The sequence below is a fragment of the Bombus vancouverensis genome, chromosome 12, assembly GCF_051014615.1.
Source record: "Bombus vancouverensis nearcticus chromosome 12, iyBomVanc1_principal, whole genome shotgun sequence".
Taxonomy (NCBI): Eukaryota; Metazoa; Arthropoda; class Insecta; order Hymenoptera; family Apidae; genus Bombus; species Bombus vancouverensis.
The window spans coordinates 2,133,624-2,159,817 of record NC_134922.1 but is presented as its reverse complement, the minus strand read 5'-3'; positions in this window follow the sequence as shown (position 1 = coordinate 2,159,817).

Sequence of the window (26,194 nt, the reverse complement as noted above, 5' to 3'; positions counted from 1 at the left end):
TTTAGGGACCAGCTATAAACAGAAAATATTTGCAGGATTAAAGATTCCGTTAAAAAGATTCTGTTTATGGTAGTTCCTTAGGTTTATTGAGGATATGTATAACGGTGCGTGGGCCTTTGACGGTCAGACAATGAAGGACATCGCACGGACCCTTTCACGCGACGTAACAGTGAGTGAATGGCGATTTTCTTTTCATTTTGTTTGGTCAGTAACGGTCAGTTTTAAGGATAAATCTGAAATATAGACGTGTCCTCCTCTAATAAAAAGATTAATTAAATTAAACCAAATTAAAATAAGAATTACTACATCTTCACATTTATTGCTTTTAACCAATAGATTATGGGTTCAAATGCGTTGTTTACTAAACTCTGTATTCCTTTTTGTAATAATTTTGAGTGATTAAACTGCAATGGTTATATCTTTTATGAAGAGCTCTAATGCAGGAGATAATGGAAAATTTAAAAGTGAAGAAAGATATGAAACCATTTGATAATGTTAGACATAGAATGTAAATATATGTCGGGTTCACATTATAATTAGGGTTAGGGGCGCGAAACGAATCTTCATTTGGATTAGACATTATTGTTATGCAATAGAGGAGATATTTACTAGTGCAAATATGATTATTACATAATCCGACAAGTAACAGTGATAATTAGATACTCGAGAAGCTAATGACAATGATCCTAGGTTCAATAACGAATCCACGACAAACGGGATAACAGTATGCGCTTTCTTCCAAAGTCTAAGTTGTATACAACTTCCTTGTCTCAGTTCTGCCCGAGCAGCCAAGCTAAACGGACGTGAGAAACAGAGCCTCATTGAAAGTGTGGCAAGTGGGAAAAATAAAGTGACTAACGACAACACCTATCGCCAAATGGTGGAAAATCCAAAATGCAACAGCAAATACCGCCAATAAGAATAACAAGCAAAGGCGAAACATATTTCATAAACAAAGCTACAAATATAACAAATGTAAATGAATCACTAAACGAAGATCAGGAGTGCTCAGCTATAAAGGAAATAGAAATGGAAACATTACAAAATAATGACGAGAATAAAATCAACAACGAATTAACCCAGCAGGATGGAAGCTGGAAGGTGGCAATTTACAACAAAAAACGTAAAATAACACCAAGCACAAACGTTAAGAAAGCTATACAAGCAGGAAAGCAACAATGGCTATAAGAAATTACTCTCCGAAATTCCTTCAACGCACTGCCAGAAGAAAAAGAAACAGACCCAGCCGAAAAACCAATAACCCACATCGTCAAACCACCACCACTTTACATATATGCCCAAATAATAGACCCTGTCATTGAACTACTGAACAACAGGAAATGAAAAGTATAGTATAAAACAATTAAAACTAGACCAAGTAAAAGTACAAACTTTTTTTTTGTACGTAACAGCAGAGTAGTGTCGGACTCCTACCGACTAAAACTCCACGATGACTATCCTACGCGTATGACAAGAGTGCTCCAGGAACCTCTTATGAATTAACTTCTCTTGCACCCCCTTCTCGTGTCTTCTTGTTCGTGCCAGACCTACTAATTCCTGATTATTGAATTTGGCGTTACGGGAGGTCATTGCCCCTAGTGCTATCGCTCCTTCTAGTCGTGGTCCGTTGGGACGGCGATGGAGCGGCTCTAGGTCGCCTGACTGCCATCCTCCTACATCGTCTTATCCTACAAGGGTGAGAGTCAATAGGACGCCGACAGGTCGAGGCATCAACGCGGCGCAACACCTCCCTGGCGATAGCAAGCGCGGGTAGCAACCGCCAACACTAGAGGGCTACGACGACAACGAGTCTGTCTATCTCGCTAGCGGTCGAATATACGGACGATTGATACAAATACCGTATCTAGCGAGACTCCCTCTACGTCTAAGGCAGGGACTACCGGGCATAGCCTTATTGACGAGTTCACCGGTAGTCCCGGGACGAAACGCAAAACGCTCTTTTCATCCGCCACATTGGTGATCACCGACAACGAACACGCACCTTTGGAGCAGGAGTCAGAGAAGGAGCCAACCGCCGACGACGAACACGCCAAGCAGGTGACTGGATATGAGACGACGACCAAGCCAGGAAGTGATGTAGCCATTGCAATAGTTCATGGGCATCACCTCCAGCAGCACGTCAGAGAAAGAAACAACCATCTCGTCCCCACGACGATCAGCCTTCGATCATCGACGACGGGCCATTCCCTCTAACTTGTATCGCGCTATATAGCTTTGGGGTCACGCTATAGCGCTAGGGGGACGCTGTGTGGCGGATTGGTATCAATACGACGCCGACAGGTCGGGGCATCAACGCGGCGCAACACCTCCCTGGCGATCCGCGGGTACCAACCGCCAACACTAGAGGGCTACGACGACAATGAGTCTGTCTATCTCGCTAACGGTCGAATATACGGTGTCAGGATACAAATACCGCACCTAGCGAGACTCCCTCTACGTCTAAGGCAGGGACTACTGGGTATAGCCTTACTGACGAGTCCGCCGGTAGTTCCGGGACGAAACGCACCAACTCTCTTTTCATCCGCCACACTTTCTTTCCCTTTTTGCTCGCTCCTCCGCGAGTATAACTCGCTCGCAGAAGAGGCGGACGTATTCCTCGTGAGCCTCGAAGAGGCTCGTATTCCTGTGACCCTCTCAACATCGCTTCTATAATCGCTGAGGGGATCAATCTTTCTCCTATGGCGTGTCGCAGAGTGTAGCGGGGCAGCTCCCACGCCGGACAGAGCTCCAGCGTGTGCTGCACTGTCCCCCTGCCCTCTCCGCATTGGTTACAAATTGGGACCGTTGTTCCCCGTCCGATTTTTCTCAGGTACTCGCAGAACACGCCGCGTCCAGTGAGCACCTGGGTCATCCTGTATGTGAGCGGGCGGCCGTGGCGGCTCCTCCATGTCTCCGCGTTTGGGAGGACCGCCTCCGCGCCTCGATGTTCGCCTCCCTCGTTGATCAGCTGGGATCGCCACTGGTTCCACGCGTCTTCCTCGGCGTCCTAGGTCGTTTGGGGCCGCCTGCTCGGTCAAATCTTCGCCCGTATCCCATAGTCTCCAGCGGGCGTATCTTCTTTTGAGCTCCTGCGCCCGAAGCTCCCACGGGGGAAGGAGGGCGCGGCTACAGCGGTCGCTGACGCGTGGGACACCGTCCGGTATCCCCTAATGATTCTGATGCCGTTTACCCTGTGCAGCCTCCTGAGGAGCAGGATGTTGCGACGATTCGCCATAAAATCGTCCGCCCATACCGGGGCCCCGTACTCACTCGAGACCGAACGACGCCCTCGTATAGTCGGTGCACCGCAACTCCCGCCCCGCCAATATTCGGCAGCAGGCCGCACAAGCCATTGGCAGCCGCTGACACCTTCGGAATCAGGGAGTCGAGGTGCGGCTCCAACATCCACTGGCTGTCAATGACGAGACCCAGGTATTTCATCAGCGATCCCACCCCGACTGTGTCGCCTGCCATGTTTATGCTTAGGCCGGTCGGTGGAGTCCCTCGCCTTTTCTTGTCGTAAAACCAGATGGGCTCCGACTTCTCAGGGGAGACCCTCAGGCCCAGTCCGCGCACAGCACGTGTCGCGCAGGCCGTTGCGATTTTGCCGATGCGCAGCGTCTCGTGTCAACCACGAGCCCCGACCAGGAACCAGAGTGTCGTCCGCATAGCACACCATGGCCGCGCCTGACGGCAGCGGGTAGCGCAGCACCTCGTCGTACGCGACGTTCCACAGGATCGGTCCCAACACCGAGCCCTGCGGAACGCCGCGCTCGACGGGCCGCCTTTCCTCCCCTTCCTTGCTGGCGTAGCACATCCGCCTGTTGTCGAGGTAGGCTCGGATCAGCCGGACGAGGTACGTATTGTATTGTCAGACTTCCCTAACGGGTGCTTTCCTCGGTGTCTACTTATCGCCACACAGAACCCGGGCACCCTTAGGGCCATAGGGGTTGCGATTACGCCCAACCATCGCACAAGGCGCCCAGTGCCTTGCTACCTCGATTAGCTAAGCCTGCAGCGGCTGTCGCTCAGGTCGAACGAAGCACATTCTAAGCCCTTCCGTCTCTCCAGGACGGTTCCGGAACAGGTGGGTCGCTGCTCACCCGCCGAAGGCCATTCGGGGTTAGCCATTATCTTGGTCATCAACCACTGCCACCACGAGTCCAAATCCATAATTGGCCGAGCAGAGGGGTCGCTACTCCCTCCGGGCTTACACTCGACACCCGTGGTGCCATCCTAAGTCATTGGTGGGTCTATCGTGTGGATGTACGGCCACGTCACTGCCGGCCGGCGACCTGCTAACCGTGCTTGGCAGATCCAGATGAGTCTCACGTAAGCGGGGGCCTCAAGGTACAAAGTACCCGGGAACTTATCCCGACGGTCCCATCCTTGGCATCGGGATCGTGCGTACGCTACTACCCAAGGCCACGTAGAGAGAGTGTAACCGTACCTTACGCTTACACTCTCGGCGACCTTCCCTGCGGTGTACATAGAGGACTCACGTCAGCGGGACGCTTGTCCCGACGGTTCTCTCTGGCTGGGGAACCTGGGTTTGCCAGCCCCCATAGACTTACATAAGCAAGTCCTCCCTGCGGGAGCCGGACGAGGTAGCTCGGAACCTTGAAGTTCTCCAGGTCCGCCACTATCCTGTCCCATGGCATTGAGATAAACGCGTTGACGATGTCCAAAGAGACCGCCAGCGTCACGCCGTTCCGGGAAACCATGTCCCCTGTGAGTCTCCGCACGCGTCTGACCGTGTTAATCGTCGAGCTTCCCTCCCGGAAGCCGTACTGGCTTTCGTGCCAACCTGGAACCTGTCCCGCAATGTGTCGCTCCAAACGAGTGGTGACCACTCTCTCGAGGAGTTTGCCGACCTCGTCCAGTAGGCATATCGGCCGGTACGCTGACAGCGAGGTCGTCGGTCGGCCCTCTTTATGGAGCAGGACCAGTCTCGCCGTCCGCCACGCCCGGGGATAGACTCCCTCCCTCAGGCATCTTGTGAAGAGGTGCCGGAGTCTGGGGGCCGTGACCCCCATCACTTCCCCCCAGATCCGGCCAGGGATTCCGTCCGGGCCCGGTGCCACGTTGCGGGAGGTCATTCTTCTGGTTGCCTCCCATATCTCCTCCTCCGTGACTTCCCAGTCGTCCGCAAGGAGACTTCTTCCTCGCTGCTTCGTCGCCGGTGGCGGGCCCTTAGGTACCATCTTCGGGCCCACACGCACCTCACCCTCAGCTCCGCGATGTCGGGGTTCCACCAGTGGACTGCTCTGCTTCGCACCGCGCCCGGTGTGACTCGTGGCATGGATGCGTCGCAAATTGCTGTCATGGCTCGGCGAAGAGTCTTGGCCTCATTTTCAACGCCTCTTTCGGTCGGAGACACAGAGATACGTTCAATTGAATACTTAAGCATAAATATGCTAAGCTGCATTTACGATGGATTTGACAGGGCACAGAGTAGACATCGCAAACCGGCTGATGTGCGCTGTATTTAGCAGCAAATGTGGAGTATAATGCGCATCGAATTTTGGACATATCACCAATAGCAGAGAAGATACGTCCAAATGGATTTTGAAACCTGAATATGCAGTACTGCAATAACATTGGATTTGACCTCGACCCGAGTTGACATAACGTAACCAGGATCACGTGCGCTGTATTGGGCAGCAAATGTGGAGATTAACGCGCATCGAACTGTCGACATGTCTCCAATGGAAACGGAGATACGTGCAATTGAATATTTGAGGTAGAATCTGCAATATTGCAATTGCGCTGGAATTTGGTATGGCAGAGTTGACATAGCGCAAATCGGCCGAAAGGCGCTGCATTTGACAGCAAATGTGGGATATAACGCGCATCGAATTGTCCAGATATCGCCAATAGCAGTATAGATATGTTCAATTGAATATTGAAGCCTGAATATATAGTGCTGCAATAAATTTGGATTTCAACTCGACTCGAGTTGACATAATGTAAACAGGAGCAGGTGCGCTGTACTGAGCAGAATATGTGGAGTGGAACGCGTATCCAACTGTCGACATGTCTTTAATGGAAACGGAGATACCTTCAATTGAATATTTAAGGTAGAATTTGCAAGATTGCAAATACGCTGCATATTACACTACACAGATTTGACTGAGGGCAAACCGGCTGATGTTCCCTACATTTGGCAGCAAATGTGGAGCAAATCGCACATAGAATAGTCGAGATATGTGGAATAGAAACTGAGATACGTTCAATTGAATATTTAGGATGGAATCTGCAAAACTGTAATAACGCTGTATTTCACAGGGCCCAGAGTTGACATAGCACAAACCGAATGACGGGCGATGTATTTGGCTGCAAATGTGGGGTATAACGCCCATCAATTTCCCACATTTGCTGATAAATACAGCGCACATCAACCGGTTTACGCAATGTCAGCTCTGTGTCCTGTCAAACCCAGCGTATTTGCAATTTTGCAGATTCTGTCTTAAATATTCAATTGAACGTAACTCCGTTTATATTGGAGATCTGTAGACAGTTCGATGCATGCTATACTCCACATTTGCTGCCAAATACAGCGCACACTAGCCGGGTTTGCGCTATGCCAACCCTGAATCCTGCCAAATCGTTTGTAATTGCAGTTGTGCATACTTAGACTTAAGTATTCAATTGAACATGTCTCCGCTGCTGTTGGTGGTATATCGACAATTCGACGAGCGTTATACTCGACATTTGCTGCCAAATACAGCGCACATCAGCCCGGTTTTCCTAAATCAAGTCTGTGTTGTGTTAAATCCAGAGTAATTGAAATATTGCAGATTCAGTCTTGAATATTGAATTGAACGTATCTCCGCTGCTATTGGTAATATGTCGACAATTCGATGCGCGTTCCACTCCACATATGCTGCTCTAATACAGCGCACGTCATTCGGTTTACGCTATGTCAACTCTGGGCCCTGTCAAATACTGCGTTATTGCAGTTTTGGAGATTCTGCCTGAAATATTCAATAAGCCTATCTGGGCTGCTATTGGTGATATGTCGACAAATCGGTGCGGGATATACCGCACATTTGCTCCCAAATACAGCGCACATCAGCCGAGTTTTCGCTATGTCAACCCTGAACCCTGCGAAATCGTTTATAATTGCAGTTGTGCATACTTAGGCTAAAGTATTCAGTTAAGCGTATCTCCGCTGCTATTGGTGGTATGCCGACAATTCGATGCGCGTTATACACCACATTTGCTGTCAAATACTGCGCCCTTCGGTCGGTTTGTGCTATATCAATGTATCGTCGCTCAGAAGCCAAGAATCCGCCGACCTCAGGATATGCATATAACACCTGGTCATTCGATAGCAGTGAGAATAGACAGTAGCCGGATTCCTACCCGTGAGATATGTGAATCATAGTGAGGAGGTAAAGATCCCAGTCCTTTAGCCAGTAAGTCAGTCTGTATTTTGCTATTGATGTGTAACTTGTGAATAATGTATACGAACGGGCTGTTGTTCATTCGCCTTTTTTTATATTATATGTATGTTACCTCGTCATTTATTACGTGACATTTTGGCGATCCTCCCAGGATCCATTCGGTTCAGTGTAAACGATATCGCGATTGCGGCGTAGGCGCATCACTGAAGATTGAAGGATCAGCGGACCTCTGCATAGATCAGCTCACTTTGCGTGAAAACGACTTCTACGGAAAGCGGACTGCGGTCATTACCCAAAACTGAAACTGGTCAGAGCAATCCCGGAAGGAAAGATATCCAGGTAAGGAACTGGATTCTTTTAAGCACTATCATACTCGCCGCAACGGCTTCAATAGTACAAACTCCGACGACAGTACAGTAACCACTATGAACAAATGATCAGAAGACGCATCTTCTGCTAGCTCTATGGCTACAGGTGTGGATCCAAATATTGGGGCCATACTAGACGCTATGCAAAAACAAAACAAAAGACACGAACTAGCTTTGAGTAACATGCATAAACTAATACAGGACGAAAGTCAACAACGCGTTAGAGAGATTGAACTCTTAGGTAGGAGTCTAGCTGAACTACAAGTAGTAATTCAGTCAGTTTCCACATCTGAATTTAACTCCATTATAACTGAAGACGCTAGTGTCAGCACTATTCAGAAAAGGCGACCACCTGTTCCTAAAAAGACCGAAATAAAACCTAACGAAACGGACAATGCGTACAGTGAAGAAGAAGCAGTAAATAATGACAACCCCATGTACAATGCAAAAACCTGCCTAGACTTCATCCCTATACTCAATGGACAAGACGGTATAGGAGTAGAAGGCTTTAATAAACGGGTAAAAGAAGCTCGAGCCGAATGTCGAGAAAGACGCGCATTATTACGCCGCAGAAGCAGAACGCAGTATCCGCCACATTGAAATCGAGAATTATGAACACCTCTTTGAAAACCTCAGAAAATTTGTATCCGTGAGTATTACATCTGATGGAGCTCGTGATAAATTGCAACGCACGCGACAAAATTTTAACGAATCGGTACACAGTTATGTGAAGAGGTTCCGACACAACCTCAACGAACTGATATACGCACCCCAACACGAAATTTGCGATCCAATACGTCGAGCAGTTGCCATAGATCTTGAATCTGAACGTGCCATAAAAGTGTTTATTCTAAATTTGAAACCTGAAATAGAAATACGTACATCGGCTGCAAGACCGAAGAATCTCCAAGAAGCACAAGATCTTTCGAGGCAGAGTTATTTATAGGGGAAATCGAACGCAACAAAAACATAGTAAGAGGAAGAACAATGAATCAACCAACCGTGACAGTCAAACCTCAATTCCAAGGAACACCAAATGCAAGAAGAAATATCATGCTTGGCAACATCGCACAACCAAAGCCAATAAATCCACCTACGGAAAGAAAGGCGATAATGGAACGACCACCGCCCAAATGTTACAAATGTAATCAAATGGGACATATAGCCAACGCTTGTACCCAACAGCGAAATTTTCCACCAGCCAGCCAAAGAAACTTACCGCCTCCGAGAAATTACCATATAACGACGGACGAAGAGGATATGAATCCAGAGGAAGAAGCAGAAGAGAACCAACAATACGAATTAACGCCATCACTGAAAGACTCCTCACAATTACCATCGGATCAAAACTTGGACTAAAGCGATATTTAATAGACACTGGTGCCGGAATAAACATAGTCAAACGCTCAAAAATCATTTCCACTCCGTTAAAAGACGACAAGAGAACATTCTTTATGGATGTAGTTTCGACCAATCACGGGGAGACGTAATTCCGAAGAGAGACGTCAACGGGAGTCGTAAATTCCCGTTACGATTATAGCAATCGACGGAACGAATTGATCGATCCCCTGATTTCCGTTGAGATAATAGGGGTGATTCAGTTTGTATAACACTGTGATTCACAGAATTATAAATTATGTATTTCAAACACTTAGATTACACTGTTGAGTAGAGATAGATAGATAACAAATTATCGCACGAAGATAAGATAGATATGTACGCTAGAGCAGGGCTCTTATAATTGAATTTAGTGTATTAGTGGAGGTAGTACTATACGATACTTAGTAGAGGAGAGGTATGCTTGACAATACCGAGAACCGACTAACATAGTTTGCGTGAATTACGCTCCTCTAGCGTTGTGCTTAGACCTAAACGTTAGGCGTTAGAGTTAGACTTTGTAGTTGACTTGACCCTCCTGATGTCGCAGAAGAAGTAGTTGACTTAACTCTCCTGAGGTCGTAGGAGCAGTAAGGTACAGTGACGATACTGTGTCGTAGGAAAGCTAGCGATGGGTGTGTCTAGCGCACGGGACCATCGGATTTATTAATGACGATTTTGGCTAAGAGAGTGAGGGAAATAGGCTTCGTTGTTAATTGGTTAAACGAAGGTTGGTGGACTAGGAAGGGTCTTAGCTGCCCTCGATAGAAAGTTGTTATTAGGAAGCATTGTACGTAGGAAAACCCAACTTTCCCTTGTCAAGCCGTAGTAAACAATAGTCTTTAGAAATGATTCGGAAAACAGACATTTGTTGGGTCTGAAGGACCTTAGCTAGCAAATTACTCGGATTTATGACGGGTCCTTAAGGCTATTGAGGGTATGCCGTAAGGATGAGCGGACATCTGGTGTCCGTCTGGCCCGCGGTGTATGACCTGATCCAGGTAGAGAGTCGCCCGACGTAACAATGGGCAATGACAAATACGAGACAGACGAATACATTTACCTTAAAATCTGTGACAAAAGAAACAAATTCTACATAGTACCTGACGACTTCCCACTAATTGAAGACGGAATCATAGGGTTACCAATGCTAAAAAACTATCGATACAAAATTGCAAACGACCACATCCAACTCAACGATCATGTATTCTTATTTCAGCCACCACAGGTAATTTCCCCAGGACAAACCAAAGTCGAAACAACTTATCTGGACAAGAGACCAACGCGAGTATGCTTCTGCGATCTTGGTGAGCAACCAATACCAATTTCTAATGATCTCTCTAATGAAGTTGATCTCGAACAAATTCAAAAATTCAAAAACATAATTAGAACAAGCCATATTGAAAACAACTTCCGCATTCCTATCGAAAAAGTCCTCTTACACTACATTGACGTATACAACTTAGACACAGACACTTTACCATGCACCAATTTAACAAAACACATCATCACATTGAAAGAAAACAAAATCATAAACTTCTAAAAATCTTACAGACCACCCGAAGCACACAAATGAGAAATCGAAAAACAAATCAAAGAAATGTTAAACAAAAACATAATCGAAGAATTAAACTCACCATACAATAGTCCAGTATGGGTAGTCTCCAAGAAATCGGACGCCTCCGAAAAACAAAAATGGCGCATAGTGATAGATTTCCGTAAATTAAACGAATTAACTGATCAAGACGCGTACCCTTTGCCAAACATTGACGCTATACTCTCACAATTAAGAAACGCGAAATTCTTTTCCGCACTAGACCTCTCTTCCGGCGTTCATCAAATACCAATGGACGTAACATCAAAGAAATATACAGCTTTTAATACGCCTCAGGGACACTTTCAATACAATCGAATGCCATTTGGATTAAAAAACGCCCCAGCTACATTCCAACGCATGATGGACACAGCACTTCGCGATTTATTAAATAAATATTGCTTCGTTTATCTAAACATCATAATATTCGGAAGTACGATTCGACAACATAACGACAACCTTGCAATTGTATTACAGAGATTAAGAAAATTGGGACTAAAGATTCAATCAGACAAATGTGAATTCTTAAAACTAGAATTAGAATACCTTGGACACATTATCACACACGAAGGAATAAAACTAAACCCGAAAATGATAGCAGCAGTCAAAGAATTCAAAATTCCCAAAAACCCAGCCGACGTAAAATCATTCTTAGGACTAGCAGGATATTATAGAAAATTTGTACGTAACTTTTCAAAGATAGCCAAACCTCTGACCGACCTGACAAAGAAAGACACGCCCTTTCATTGGACAGACAAACAACAAGATAGCTTTCAAACTCTCAAAGACGCATTATGCAACACCCCGGTATTGACATACCCTAACTTTAACGAAACATTTACATTAACAACCGACGCCTCTAATGAAGGAATAGGCGCTGCTCCTTCACAAAACGACCATCCTTGTTGTTACATCTCCAGAACACTAAATCCTCCCAAAAGAAATTACTCAACCACTGAAGAAGAACTCCTTGCAATCGTATAGGCAGTAAAACGTTTAAGACAATATTTGCTAGGGAGACATTTTCTCATAAGAACCGACCATCAAGCTTTAACTTAGCTTAAAAACTGCAAAGACCCCTCATCTCGACTAATTAGATGGAGATTAAAGCTAGAAGAATACGATTACGAAATACAATACCACAAGGAAAAGGATAATACGGCTGCTGACGCACTCTCGAGACAAACTATCAATAATTTGACGACTGAAGACAATCTCCTTGACGAGTATAACAGACGGGAACAAGACACCGACACGCTTATAATGCTTCACGTCAGAGGGCAAAATTATTTCATATATCGTTATCAATTTGGCCTTACGACTATACGACAACATACGATAGTACGGCTATGGCTCAGGAAAATGTCTTTATAAATTTCAAAACACTTCTTCTTTAAAGTTTATATTTCTTGAATTGTGGCATTATTAAAACAAAGCAGAGATACGAGGAATACAGGCGAAAGATACACAGCGTAAAATACAAAAAAAAACTCTACTTTCTTAAAGAGCGTAAGAATAACGTAGACCTGTTGCTCGTTATGCTATATCTCGGTTTCATGTGTTGAGTGATCAAAAATCCTCTTGATCTCTTTTCCAACATCCAGACCATCAATCTTCCAGAGGTCGGCTCGAGAAGTGGAGGTGGACGGACATGTTTTGGATCGTTCCCGCCAACGGCATATATTTTCGTATATTTTTAGTGCATAATGAGACGTGTGTGATCGTATAATAATAATAAGATAAAGTGTATCGAGAGCTCCTAATGGTGTTATTGTGGGGCGTGTTTTACATATTTGATATAAGTATAATAAGTAACAGAAAACCGTTACGACAAAGAAGACAATAACATACTATCAAATACTATCAAATACTGAAAACAGTTCTGCCCGAGCAGCCGAGCTAAACGGGCGTGCGAAACAGTGCTCCGGAGAAAGTGCGGCAAGTGGGGAAGAGAAAACTACGAACGGTTACGCCTATAGCCAAACGGTGGAAACCCGTGTCCTATATCAAGAAGACTAGCAAACCTACTATGGAAAATATTCCACCGATAAGAATTATAAACAAACAAAATCAATATTACATACACAAAACAACAGATACATTAAGAACAAGTCAACCAACAAACCAAGGACAGGACTCCTCAGCCACAATAGAAGTTGACATGGAAAACAACAAAGCAACAACTCAACAGGACGAAAGCTGGAAGGTAGCCAGCTATAACAAAAAAAGAAAAATAACAGCCAACCTGGATATGGAAAAGCAGCAATGGCTGCAAGAATTGCCGCTAAGAAACTCCTTCAGCTCACTAACAGAAGAACCAGACGACGACCCAACAAGCAACACCACAACTCAACCAACACACATCACAAAACCACCACCAATATTCGTTGAGGCGCAAATAATAGAACCGCTTATCGACCAACTTAACAATATTGTTGGAAAGGATAGCTACACACTAAAACGAACAAAACTAGAACAAATAAAAATCCAAACAAACACACCAGAAAATTACAGAAAAGTTATAAAAGAACTAAGGGGAAAAACGCCATATACCACACATACCAGCTCAAAACGGAAAGGAGCTACAAAGTAGTTATAAGAGGACTGCACCCAAAAATCAACACAAAAAAAATAAGTGACGAATTAGCAAAGATGGGCCACCAAACAAGAACGATAAACAATATTACAAGGTACGATACGAAGCAACCACTACCGCTATTCCTAATAAAATTAGAACCTAAAAATAACAACAAGGAAATTTACGATATTAAAAAAATCTTAAACACACTAATCACAGTCGAGCCACCCAAGCACAAAAAAGACATACCACAATGCATGAGGTGTCAACAATATGGACACACTAAAAATTACTGCAACAGGAACCCGGAGTGTGTCAAATGCGCAGAAAAGCACCTAACAGCGAACTGCCCACACACGGGAAAAATAAACGACGTAAAATGTTACAATTGCGGTGGAAATCACCCAGCGAGTTACAAAGGCTGTCTAGTAAGAAAGCAACTCCAAGGCAAACTTTTTCCGCCGCTTCGTAACAGGACACACAACAATCTCCACACGCAACAGGACAACACAGAACCTACGCCAACACCAAAAACACAGCACGCAAGAAACAATAACCACACTAACACCAACACCGCTAGAAACCGAAGCTACGCGCAAGTAATCAACCGGTCGTCACCCCCAGACAATCAAGAACAGAACAACCACAACAACGACGCTACAGAAATCAAAGAGTTAATAAAATATTCCATTAAAAACGCCGAAATACTCACAAAAATGATAAGCGACCAAAACGAACTCCTCAGGCAGCAAACACAGCAGATAACAGTCATGTTACAATTACTTACTAACATGATGAGCAAAAAATAAAAATAGACACGCTTAAAATAGCAGCCTGGAACTCTAACGGCCTACAACAAAGGGCCTTAGAAACTAAAACATTCCTGTACAGCAATAACATCGATATACTACTCGTCTCAGAAACACACCTCACAATAAAAAGCTATATAAAAATACCGCACTACACCATATACGACACCAAGCATCCCTCAGGGAAAGCACACGGAGGGACGGCAGTAGTAATAAAAAACGACATTAAACATCACCTACACAGCCAGGTCAGTAAGGAACATATACAAGCAACCACCGTTACCGTACAGACTAACAGCAACCAACTGCAGTTGTCAGCAGTATACGTACCGCCGCGACACAAAATCACAACGCAAATGTGGGAAGACTACTTCCGACACTTAGGTGACAAGTATATTGCAGCGGGAGACTATAACTCAAAGCACACACTATGGGGATCAAGAATCACTACACCTCGAGGCAGAACCCTGGAAAAATACATCAGAAATAATAACCTCAATATATTATTCACAGGAAGACCGACATGCGGGCCGACAGACCTGAGCAAAATACCTGACCTGCTAGACTTTGCAGTTACAAAGGAACTAAACGCAAATAAACTAAACATAGCACCCAGCCTCGAGCTTAGCTCCGACCATACGCCCATAATAATTACATACAGAAACAAACCAATACTTTACAGCAGCACAGAGAAGCTATGCAATAAAACCACCAAATGGCAAATATTCAAAGAAATAATAGAGAGCAAAATCAGCTGCAACATCCCACTGAAAACACCAGAACACATCGATCAAGCAGTAACAACACTCACAGAAACTATCCAAGAAGCAGCAAGGGCAACCACTATACCTGAAACAACCAACAGACAAAACAAAAGCAGTTCCACTAGACATCCTCGAAAAAATTAGAGAAAAAAGAAAAGCGAAAGCAAAATAGCAAAAACACAGAACAAAAGAAAACAAAAAACACCTAAACAAACTCACAAAAGAAATAAAAAATAAAATAAAAGAGCACAACAACAACGAGTTCACAAAGTTCATCGAGTCACTATCTGTTCACGAGAACTACAACTACTCCCTATGGAAAGCCACAAAAAAAAAAAATAAAGAAGACAACAAAAATGGTACCAGCAATCAGAAGAGCAGACAACACATGGGCAAGAAGCAACGAAGAGCAACCTGAAGAATTTTCCAACCACCTATGCAACACATTCACCCCACACAACATCAAGAACAACAACCACAATAGTCATACGGACGAGGATGCGCTAACTACTAGTACACCAACTGACAATCACTACATCATACCCAAAGCAACAGCACAAGAAATCAGCAACATAATTGAGAAAACAAAAAACAATAAAGCACCAGGAATCGACCTAATTAACGGCAAAATCTTGAAAAACCTTCCGTCAAAAGCGATAAGACAAATCACAATAATAGTAAACGCAATACTAAGAATACAATACTTTCCAAAAGCTTGGAAACTGGCACAAATCATAATGATACCCAAACCAGGCAAGGACCCACACGAAACCAAGTCCTACCGACCAATCTCACTACTTCCGGTGTTCTCTAAGATACTAGAGAAAATAATCTACGACCGGATAAAACCAATAATAGAGAAGAATCAGTTAATACCGGATCACCAATTCGGATTCAGAAACAAACACTCCACAATAGAACAAACGCACAAACTCGTCAATGAAATCCTACAGGCGCTGGAAACAAAACAATACTGCACGGCACTCTTTATGGACATCGAAAAAGCATTCGATAAAATAAACCACACTAGCCTACTACAATCAATCAGGAAGAAGTTCCCGGGACAGATATGCCAACTAATCAAATCATACCTAAGCAGCAGAAGCTTCATAGTAAAAATCAAAAACACACACTCGGAAGCTAAAGAAATCAAGGCAGGAGTTCCGCAAGGAAGCGTCCTAGGACCAATTCTATACACATTATACACGGCCAACATACCAACAACTAACAACAGCAAAATACTGACATTCTCGGATGACACAGCTGTACTAGTCAGGCACACTAACCCTGCAACAGCAGTTACATTACTACAAGAACATACCACAAAAATAGAAAAGTGGCTTCAAGCAAAATAAATCAAAGCAAACCCCGAAAAATGCAAACACATTACATTCACACTGCGAAAACAGAAACCATCAAACATTGTACTAAACGGCACACGCATAATACAAACAAGGCAAGTCAAATACCTAGGACTCCACTTAGATTCATGACTCACATGGAAACAGCATATTAAAGCAACAATAGACAAAATACAGATGGCAAGAAGACAAATGTAATGGCTAACAAGTCGAAAATCCAAACTAAGCATAGAAAACAAACTAAAAATATATAAAATTGTCATAAAACCAATCTGGACGTACGGAATAGCACTATGGGGAACAGCAGCAACGAGCCATATAACCAAAATAGAGGCAACGCAATCTAAAATACTCAGAACAATAGTAAACGCGCCATGGGACGTTAGAAACGAGGACATTCGGAAAGACCTGGGAATACCAACGGTCAAGGAGGAGATTAACAAAAGTGCAAGAAGGTACGAAGAAAGAATACCAACGCACCCAAACCGGCTGGCAGCGGAAACGGTCGACACATCAAGCATAAAAAGAAGATTAAAAAGGAAACACCCAACAGATCTCACAAAGGACATAACCTAACAAACACGATGATAGTACCCCGCTGGGGGTAGCCACCCACATGTTATATTAGTATACAGCCACATCATTTTACCAAATGTCCTACTGGATAAATTGTAAAATACAAATAAATAAATAAAAAAAAAATACTGAAAACGAAGCAATGGACTATTAGTGGACAATAAGGAGCCGTAGTTGCATTATAATTGTAGTATAGTAATTAAATAGGGCATTTTAACCGTATGTAATTACTAGTATTGTTAAAAGAAAAGTAATGGTTAAATTATGGTTATAGCGGTTATATTGGCGGTACAAGCGGGGTATGTTATGATAAATATGAAGTGATTGAGAAGTTTTTCTGTGGCTACGGTGCATAGATAATAAAGATATTTTATCATATAAATGTGCAGGTGGAAGGATTATTTATTCGATAAGTAATCCAGTTTAAGGATAAGATGTGCGAAAAGTTGGGATTTCAGAATTAGTTGGAATACGAAGGCAGACACGGGATAGGTTATGTTCCTCGTAGCGTGTGTAAAATTAAGTAATATTATGATATAATGATAAATAGTTGCCGTGTTAAGGGCGTAGTTGTTTATTATGGCTAAGCTCGAAGGTTCTAGTGGAGAAAATCCAATATCGGTACGTGCTTGGAGCACGAGCGTTGACGGGTGATTACCTACAAATAAGAATCAGATGGGTAGTGCTATTTATTTAGGTAGTACATGTGCCTATAAGCGTTTTGTTATCTTAAATATTCAGTGTAAGCATAAGAATGATTGTACTACCCCTTAAGAGGTAGATTATGCCAACCGATGAGGATGTAGTATAGCGAAGGAGGTTTCGAGACCTGTCAACAAGGATCGAATATGATTAATACGACAGGGGGGTTATAATAATTATTACAATAATTATATTAAATTGACATTGAGACGGACTCCTTTAGCCTAGACTGTGTAGCTATTTATATTTATAGTAAGTTACTTCTCTTGATTAAGTGACTTGTACTTATAAAGATGGCTACGTTAAGTGGTTTGTATTTTTATATCATAAGTAATTCAGTGGAACTCAACTGTTTCTGTGAAGCAGAGTGTATACTGCGAAGGAGGTGGCGATACCTAAAATAGGTAAAAACGGGGATTATGGGGATAGGTTGCTACCTTACTTTTACTAAGTTAATATGAAATGGTGCCTTATAAAGTTAGCTGGTAGCTATTTAATATGTGATGGGTTTTTACAACGATTGACTAGTGCTAAGTGTTTTGTATTCTTATTTACTATAAGCGAATCAGATAGTATAAGTGCTTTGTATTCTTATTTATTATAAGCGAGTGAGAGGATTGTACCTGTTGCATGAAGTAGTGATTACTGCGAAGGAGGTGCTATACCTGTAAATAAATACAGAATAAAGAGTATTGGGACAGATGGTTTCGTACGTCATATATTAAATTGAAGGGAGATGGTGTTTTTCTTTAAACCCGGAGGGGGGGGAGATATTTTATTTTATTTTATTGTATTTTATTTTACTATACTTTATTTTATATATATGTCGGGTTTACATTAGAACTAGGGTTAGGGGCGTGAAACGAATCTTCGTTTGGATTACACGTCGTCGTTATGCAATAGAGAAGACATTGGCTAGTGCAAATACGATTATCAAAGAACCGGACAAGTAACAATGGTAATTAGAAACTCGAGAAACTAATGACAATGATCCTAGGTTCAATAACGAATCCGCGGTCGACGGGATGATAGATGAACATGCTCACAAAATCTAGTCGGACGCGTAATCTTCACTGGTCGTAAAGGATTACTCTTTTCGTCGATGAGATCGCGAGCGAGAATGACTTTCCCGTCCCGATCATGCCACAGAGGAAAACTATAATGGGGTGTGTCTAAGGACACGGGATCATCAGATTCGTCGAGAAAAGCCTTCGTTCAGAAAGTAAGGGAAATTGGCGTTGCTGCTAATTGGTCAATCTCCATATCGGTGGTTAGAAAAAGATGCTAGCCGCCCTCGAGGGAAATTAGCTAGTGGGAGACGCCGCTTGTTGAAAAATAGGTCTCCCCTATTTTCCCGTAGTTGGGACAAAGACTGTTTTGTGGCGGATCAGTATCAATAGGACGCCGACAGGTCGAGCCGCGGGTACCAACCGCCAACACTAGAGAGAGGGCTACGACGACAACGAGTCTGTCTGTCTAACTCGCTGGTGGTCGAATATACGAGCGATTGATATAAATACCGCACCTAGCGAGACTCGCTCTACGTCTAAGGCAGGGACACCCGGGCACAGCCTTACTGACGAGTCCACCGGTAGTCCCGGGACGAAACGCACAACTCTCTCTCTCTTTTCATCCGTCACAGTTTGACTGTTTGAAGGACTTTAGTTGGCTAAATCTTAAGATTTATAACGGGCTCTTACGAAACATCCACCACTCAGCAGACATAGACGAACTCAAATACGAACTCTCAAAACTCGGCCACGAAGTCATCAACGTAAGTAATATAAGGCATAGAGTCTCGAAAGACCCGTTATCCTTATTCTTCTTAGACATAAAACAAAAGCCTAACAATAAGGAAATCTACAATATCAGTCGCCTAATGAACGCGATAGTAAAATTCGAACCACCGCTTCTGAAAAAAGAAATAGTGCAATGCAAAAGGTGCCAAAGGTACGGTCATACGCAGAAATACTGCAACCATACTCTCCGCTGCGTTAAATGTGCAGGCACTCACTCCACTGACCAGTGCGCCAAATCACCGGAAACCCCAGCGAAATGCATCCACTGTCAAGGGGACCATCCTGCCAACTACAAAGGCTGCTCAGCCTATAAAACACTATACACAAACAGATACCCTAAACTCAGAGCAAAAGAGGTAACCAACCAAACACCCAGCCCGCCGAAATTCACGACTACCCCAACCCCCTCAACCAACCAAACACCCAGTCCTACCAAATTCATCACCACCTCAACCTCCTATGACCAAGCAGTACAAGGCATCCAAAATAACCCGAATAGCCAAAGGAATCTTCCCCAAAATAGTGTCCCCAACCCACCTAACACAGACAACTCCTCAAGGCTTGAAAAGCTAATAGAGAAACAATCAGAGCAAATAAATCACTTGCTATCGCTACTAACACTCATCGTAGAAAAATTAGCACGCCCCGACTCAAAATAAAACCAAGGCGCATAGCACTCTGGAACGCCAACGGTCTAGCGCAACACAAACTTGAACTAGAAATCTTCTTAAAACACCAGCAAATCGACGTAATGCTCGTATCGGAAACCCACTTCACCGACAAGAGCTACCTGAAAATAAATGGTTACAAATTCTACCATACCCAACACCCCAGCGGGAAGGCCCACGGTGGCACCGGAATAATAATCAAAGCAAGTATTAAGCACTACGAACTTCCATCATTCCAGAAAGACTACCTCCAAGCAACAAACGTAGCAATAGAAGACTGTCATGGCTCAATCACCACCTCAGCAGTATACTGCCCTCCCAGACACTCCATCGCCAAAGAAGACTTTGATAACTTCCTGGACACCCTGGGCAATAGATTCATAGTTGGAGGAGACTATAACGCCAAGCACATCCAATGGGGCAGCAGAATGGTTACAGCAAGAGGCAAAAACCTCTTAAACAGCATAATAAACAACAACCTCAACTACCTCACCACATACGAACCCACATACTGGCCCACTGACACCAACAAAATACCCGACCTTCTTGACTTCTTCGTAACTAAAAATATCTCATCACGACACGTCCAAATCAACTCCTCGGCTGATCTCTCCTCTGATCCATTCACATGATAATAGCTCCATTCACAACCAACACACCAACTGGCAACTCTTTACAGAAGTCTTTACTCACTCAACTTCAGCCTTAACTTCACTAAAAACTAAGGAAGAAATCGAAGCAGCCACGGAATACTTAAACACGAGCATAATAAACGCCATCCACCTCTCCACATCGACAAAGACGTCTACCAGCAAACATGAATATCCCCAATACATACTAAAAAAAAATAGCAGAAAAACGTAGACTAAGAAGAGTATGGCAGACCCATAGAAGAACACCGGATGACAAACGCAAACTAAACAACGCAACTAGAAAGCTATCCAAAACCATAAAAAATTATAAAAACAACTGTTTCCAAAAATACCTCGCCAGCTTATCCCCCAGAGCCGACTCCAACTACTCACTATGGAAGGCCTCCACACCTACCACACGCCCCCCACAAATAATCCCACCTATCCGCCGTCCGCAAGATGGATGGGCGCGAAGCCCTATAGAAAAAGCCGCCCTGTTTGCTAAATACATGTCCAAAGTATTCAAACCCCATTCCCCCAAAGCTGCCGCGGACGTTACTGAACACTTGCACACCCCCTTCCAAATTTCCCCTCCTATCGAACCCTTCACTTCTCCAGAGACTATAGAAACAATCAGTCGCCTAAACCCCAAGAAAGGAGGAGGACACGACCTAATAGGCAATAAAGCAATCAATGAACTTCCCATAAAAGGGACTCATCACATCGATTTTTAATGCTATCTTTCGCCTTGAACACTATCCTAAGGCCTGAAAAATCTCATTGATTACCCTCATCCCTAAACCCGGTAAACCGATATACGAAACCAGCTCCTATCGCCCAATCAGTCTTTTACCTACCCTGTCCAAACTATTCGAGAAGATGCTCACGAACCGACTCCTTCCACTCCTAGAGAACTTGAAAACACTCCCAGATCACCAATGCGGCTTCCGAAAACAACATTCAACAGTAGAGCAATTCCACCGCATAACTCATACGATCAGCCAAACACTCGAAAAGAAAAAATATTGCTCAGCGGTTTTTCTAGACATCCAACAGGCATTCGACAAAGTATTGCATGAAGGGCTACTATACAAGCTTAAAAAGATCCCACCTCACCCCTACTACTCCATCCTAAAATCCTACCTAACCAATAGACAATTCATGGTTAAATGCCTAGACGCCACTTCCGCAACATTCCCAATAGAATCCGGCATACCCCAAGGTAGTGTCCTCGGACCCCTACTGTACTCCATCTACACTGCCGACCTACCTATATCAAACGATATAACAATAGCGACATTTGCAGACGACACAGCGCTATGAGCTACCCACGCAGACCCGGTAATAGCCTCATCCACTCTCCAGCGAAGTCTCGACTCCATGGAAAAGTGGTTTCATAAATGGGACTTCAAAATCAACGAAAAGAAATCCTCACATGTAACCTTCACGCTCCGAAAACAAACCTGCCCCCAGGTCACCATCAACAATGCAACAGTTCCTAGCAGGGACTCAGTCCGATACCTGGGCATGACCCTGGACAGGAGACTAACGTGGAAAAAACACATCTCAGATAAGACGAAGCAACTGAAGGACAAACTAAAAAAACTCTATTGGCTCACGGGCCGACGCTCCAAACTAAACATACAGAATAAAATTACCCTCTACAAGACCGTAATAAAACCTGTCCGGACCTACCAAATCCAACTATGGGGAACAACAAGTAACTCCAACATTGAAATACTTCAACGCTTCCAATCGAAAGCGCTAAGATCCTTAATAGACGCACCTTGGTATGTTACCAACGAAACCATCCATCGCGACCTCAAGATACCCACAGTCAAAGAGGAAATAGCAAAATATAGCGACAGATATAGCAAAAGAGTTAACAAACACCGAAACCCCCTAATCACTGGACTACTTGATACGACGGTCCAGATTCGCAGGCTGAAGAGGCACTACCCGCTAGACCTAAAAGCTAGATTCATTTAGTTATCCAAATTAATCGTATGCACTTACTTATAATACTTATAAATTATACCCATCTGTAATAAGTATTAACTTATTGTAAATAAACAGCCATGTCACTGCGCCACGCCAGTAAAATTACTGAAAATTCTCAACGCGAGAATTGATTGTAATTTCAACAAATAAATAAAAAAAAAAAGAAATAACGGGCCTTCGGGCTAGCTGAACATGTACTGCGGAGAGGCATCGACATCTGGCAATCATCTTACTCGAAGAATAGGGTCTACGTGTGGCGAGCTACGGGACAGAGACCGTTGGAATGTTTACTGTCGCGTGGCGCCACGAATATTTCTTTTAAGGAGAGCTATAGAATTACTCCATGCCTTTGTTAGACAAAGCGTTCATCCCGTGACTGCGGCTACGTTGGGCGACAGACTGTCGCCTCGAGCCAGAGCTCACTATCACGAATCTCGAACAATTACAATCCGATTGAATAACTTTTTTTCTTTTTTGTACGTGGAGAAATCCTCATGGACATTCCGCTGCTGCAATAATCGCGTAACAGCAGAGTAGTGTCGGACTCCTACCGACTAAAACTCCACGATGACCATCTTATGCGCGTGACAGGGGTGCTCCAGGAACCTCTTATGAATTAACTTCAGTTGCATCCTCTTCTCGCGTTCTCTTGTTCGAGCCGGCTATTCAGTAGGCGTTAGGGGGAGGTCGTTGCCCTTAGTGCTGTCACTTCTTCTGGTCGTAGTCCGTTGGGATGGTGGCGGGGCGGCTCTGGGTCGTCTGACTGCCATCCTTCTCCATCGTCTTATACTGCAGGGGTGAGAGTTTTTCTTTCTCTCCCTTTCCGCTCGCTCCTTCGCGAGCATAACTCGCTCGCAGAAGAGGCGGACGGCCTCGTATTCCTGTGACCCTCTCAACATCGCTTCTACAATCGCTGAGGGGGTCAACGTTTCTCCTATGGCGTGCCGCAGGGTGTAGCGGCGCAGCTCCCACGCCGGACAGAGCTCCAGGGTGTGCTGCGCTGTGTCCCTGCCCTCTCCGCAGTGGTGGCAGATGTCTGTCGTCTCTCGCCTTATTCTCTTCAGGAACTCGCCGAACACGCCGTGTCCGGTGAGCACTTGTGTCATCCTGAATATGAGTGTGAGGCCGTGGCGATTCCTCCATGCCTCCCAGTTTGGTAGGACCGCTGCCGCGCCTCGGTGTTCGCTTCTCCCGTTGATCAGTTGGGATCGCCACAGGTTCCATGTATCCTCCTCGGCGGTTCCTGTGTCGTTTGGAGCCGCCTGCTCGGTAGGGTCTTCTCCCGGATGCCATTATCTCTTTTTGAGCGCCAGCGCCCGCAGCTCCCACGGGGGGAACGCGGCTACGGCGGACGCCCACGCGTGAGACACCGTCCCGTATCCCCTAATGATTCTGATGGTGGTCACTCTGTGCAGCTTTCTCAGGAGCAGAATGCTGCGACGGCTTGCCATCAGGTCGTCCGCCCATACTGGGGCTCCGTACATCACTCGTGACCGAACGACGCCCTCGTAAAGTCGGCGCACCGCGTCTCCGACCCCGCCGATGTTCGGTAGTAGGCCGCACAGGGCATTGGCAGCCGCTGACACCTTCGGGATCAGTGAGTCGAAGTGCGGCTCGAAGGTCCACTGGCTGTCGATGGTGAGTCCCAGATACTTCATCTGTGATCCCACCCGGACGGTTTCACCTGCCATGTTTATGCATGGCCGGGCGGTGGTGTCCCTCGCCTCTTCCTGTCAAAGAACCAGGTTCCGACTTCGCAGGGGAGACTCTCAGGCCCAGTTCGTTCACGGCACGGGTCGCACAGGCCGTTGCGATTTCGCCAATGCGCAGCGTCTCGTGCCAGCCACGACCCTCGACCAGGATTAGGGTGTCGTCCGCATAGCATATCATGGCCGCGCCTGGGGGTAGCGGGCATCGCAGTACCTCATCGTACGCAACGTTCCATAATATGGGGCCCAGCACCGAGCCCTGCGGGACGCCACGCTCGACGGATCGCTTTTCCTCTCCTTCCTTACTGGTGTAACACACCCACCTGTCGTCGAGGTAGGCTCGGATCAATCGGACGAGGTAGCTGGGAACCTCGAAGTGCTCCAGGGCCGTCACCATCCTGTCCCATGGCATGGTGTTGAACGCGTTGGCGATGTCCAGGGAAACCGCCAGCGCCACGCCTTTCCGGGAGACCATGTCCTCCGCAATCGCTCGTACGCGTCTGACCGCGTCAATCGTCGAGGGCCCCTTCCGGAAGCCGTACTGGCTTTCGTGTAAACCAGGCACTTGGCCCGCTATGTGTCGTTCCAAGCGGGCAGCGATTACCCTCTCGAGTAGTTTGCCGATCTCGTCCAGTAGGCATATCGGCCGGTACGCTGACGGCGAGGTCGTCGGTCGGCCCTCCTTATGGAGCAGGACCAGTCTCGCCGTCCGCCACGCCCGGGGGTAGACTCCCTCCCTCAGGCATCTTGTGAAGAGGTGCCGGAGTCTGGGGGCCGTGACCCCCATCACTTCCCCCCAGATCCGGCCAGGGATTCCGTCCGGGCCCGGTGCCACGTTGCGGGAGGTCATTCTTCTGGTTGTCTACCATATCTCCTCCTCCGTGACTTCCCAGTCGTCCCTCCATTCCAGCGGTCGTGTCGTTTCCCGTGGCCGTTCCGCCGCTCTGTTTTCTTGTGGGGGAAAGAGCGTTCCGGTGATCCGCGTCAGCAGCGCAGGTTCCATTTCCGTCGTTGTCAGGGGGCCCTTTGCGCGTAGTTTCTGTGTCACCGTCCTGTATAGCCTTCCCCATGGGTCCGACTCGACTGTTTCGACCAGTTCGGACCAGGCACGGTCCTTCGCTTTTTTAATTTCCTTTTGTAGCGAGCGCCGTAGCGCGCGGTACGCCCGGTAGCGCAAGGAGACTTCTTCTTCGTCGCGTCGACGCCAGCGGCGGGCCCTTAGGTACTGTCTTCGGGCCCGGACACATCTCGTCCTCAGTTCCGCGATGTCGGGGTTCCACCAGTAAACTGCTCCGCTTCGCACCGTGCCCGGTGTGGCCCGTGGCATGGATGCGTCGCAGATTGCTGTCATGGCTTGGTGGAGGTTCTCGGCCTCCTCTTTCACGTCTGCTTCGGTCGTCGTTGTCGAGGCCTCCCAGCTCCAAGCTGTTGCTATAGCAGCCGCCCGGAGTAGATCTTCATTCCTTTCCTTTATTTTCCATCTAGGCGGTGGGCGCGCGCGTCTCTCCCTCGGCGGGCCGCGCCCGTCGTTTGTCGTCGGCATTCCAGGTCCAGGTGCGTCCACCTCCAAATCCGATTGAATAACTACAATTGTTTAATTACAGCTATAGTAGACTCTAGGTTACAATGTTGCGGGATTATCCAAAATTCCAAAGGCTCCGGTGTTCTTTCATCTCCGACATATATATTAGGCAATTTTCCTTGTTTAGTGCTTGTTTATTGTTCAATTCTTGTTTAGTGTTTGTATTACTTATGTCGATTGATTTTAAGTGCTTTTTACTTTTTTACTTTTTGCTTTTTGTTTTTTTACTATTTACATTTTGCTTTTTACTTTTTACCTTTTCTTA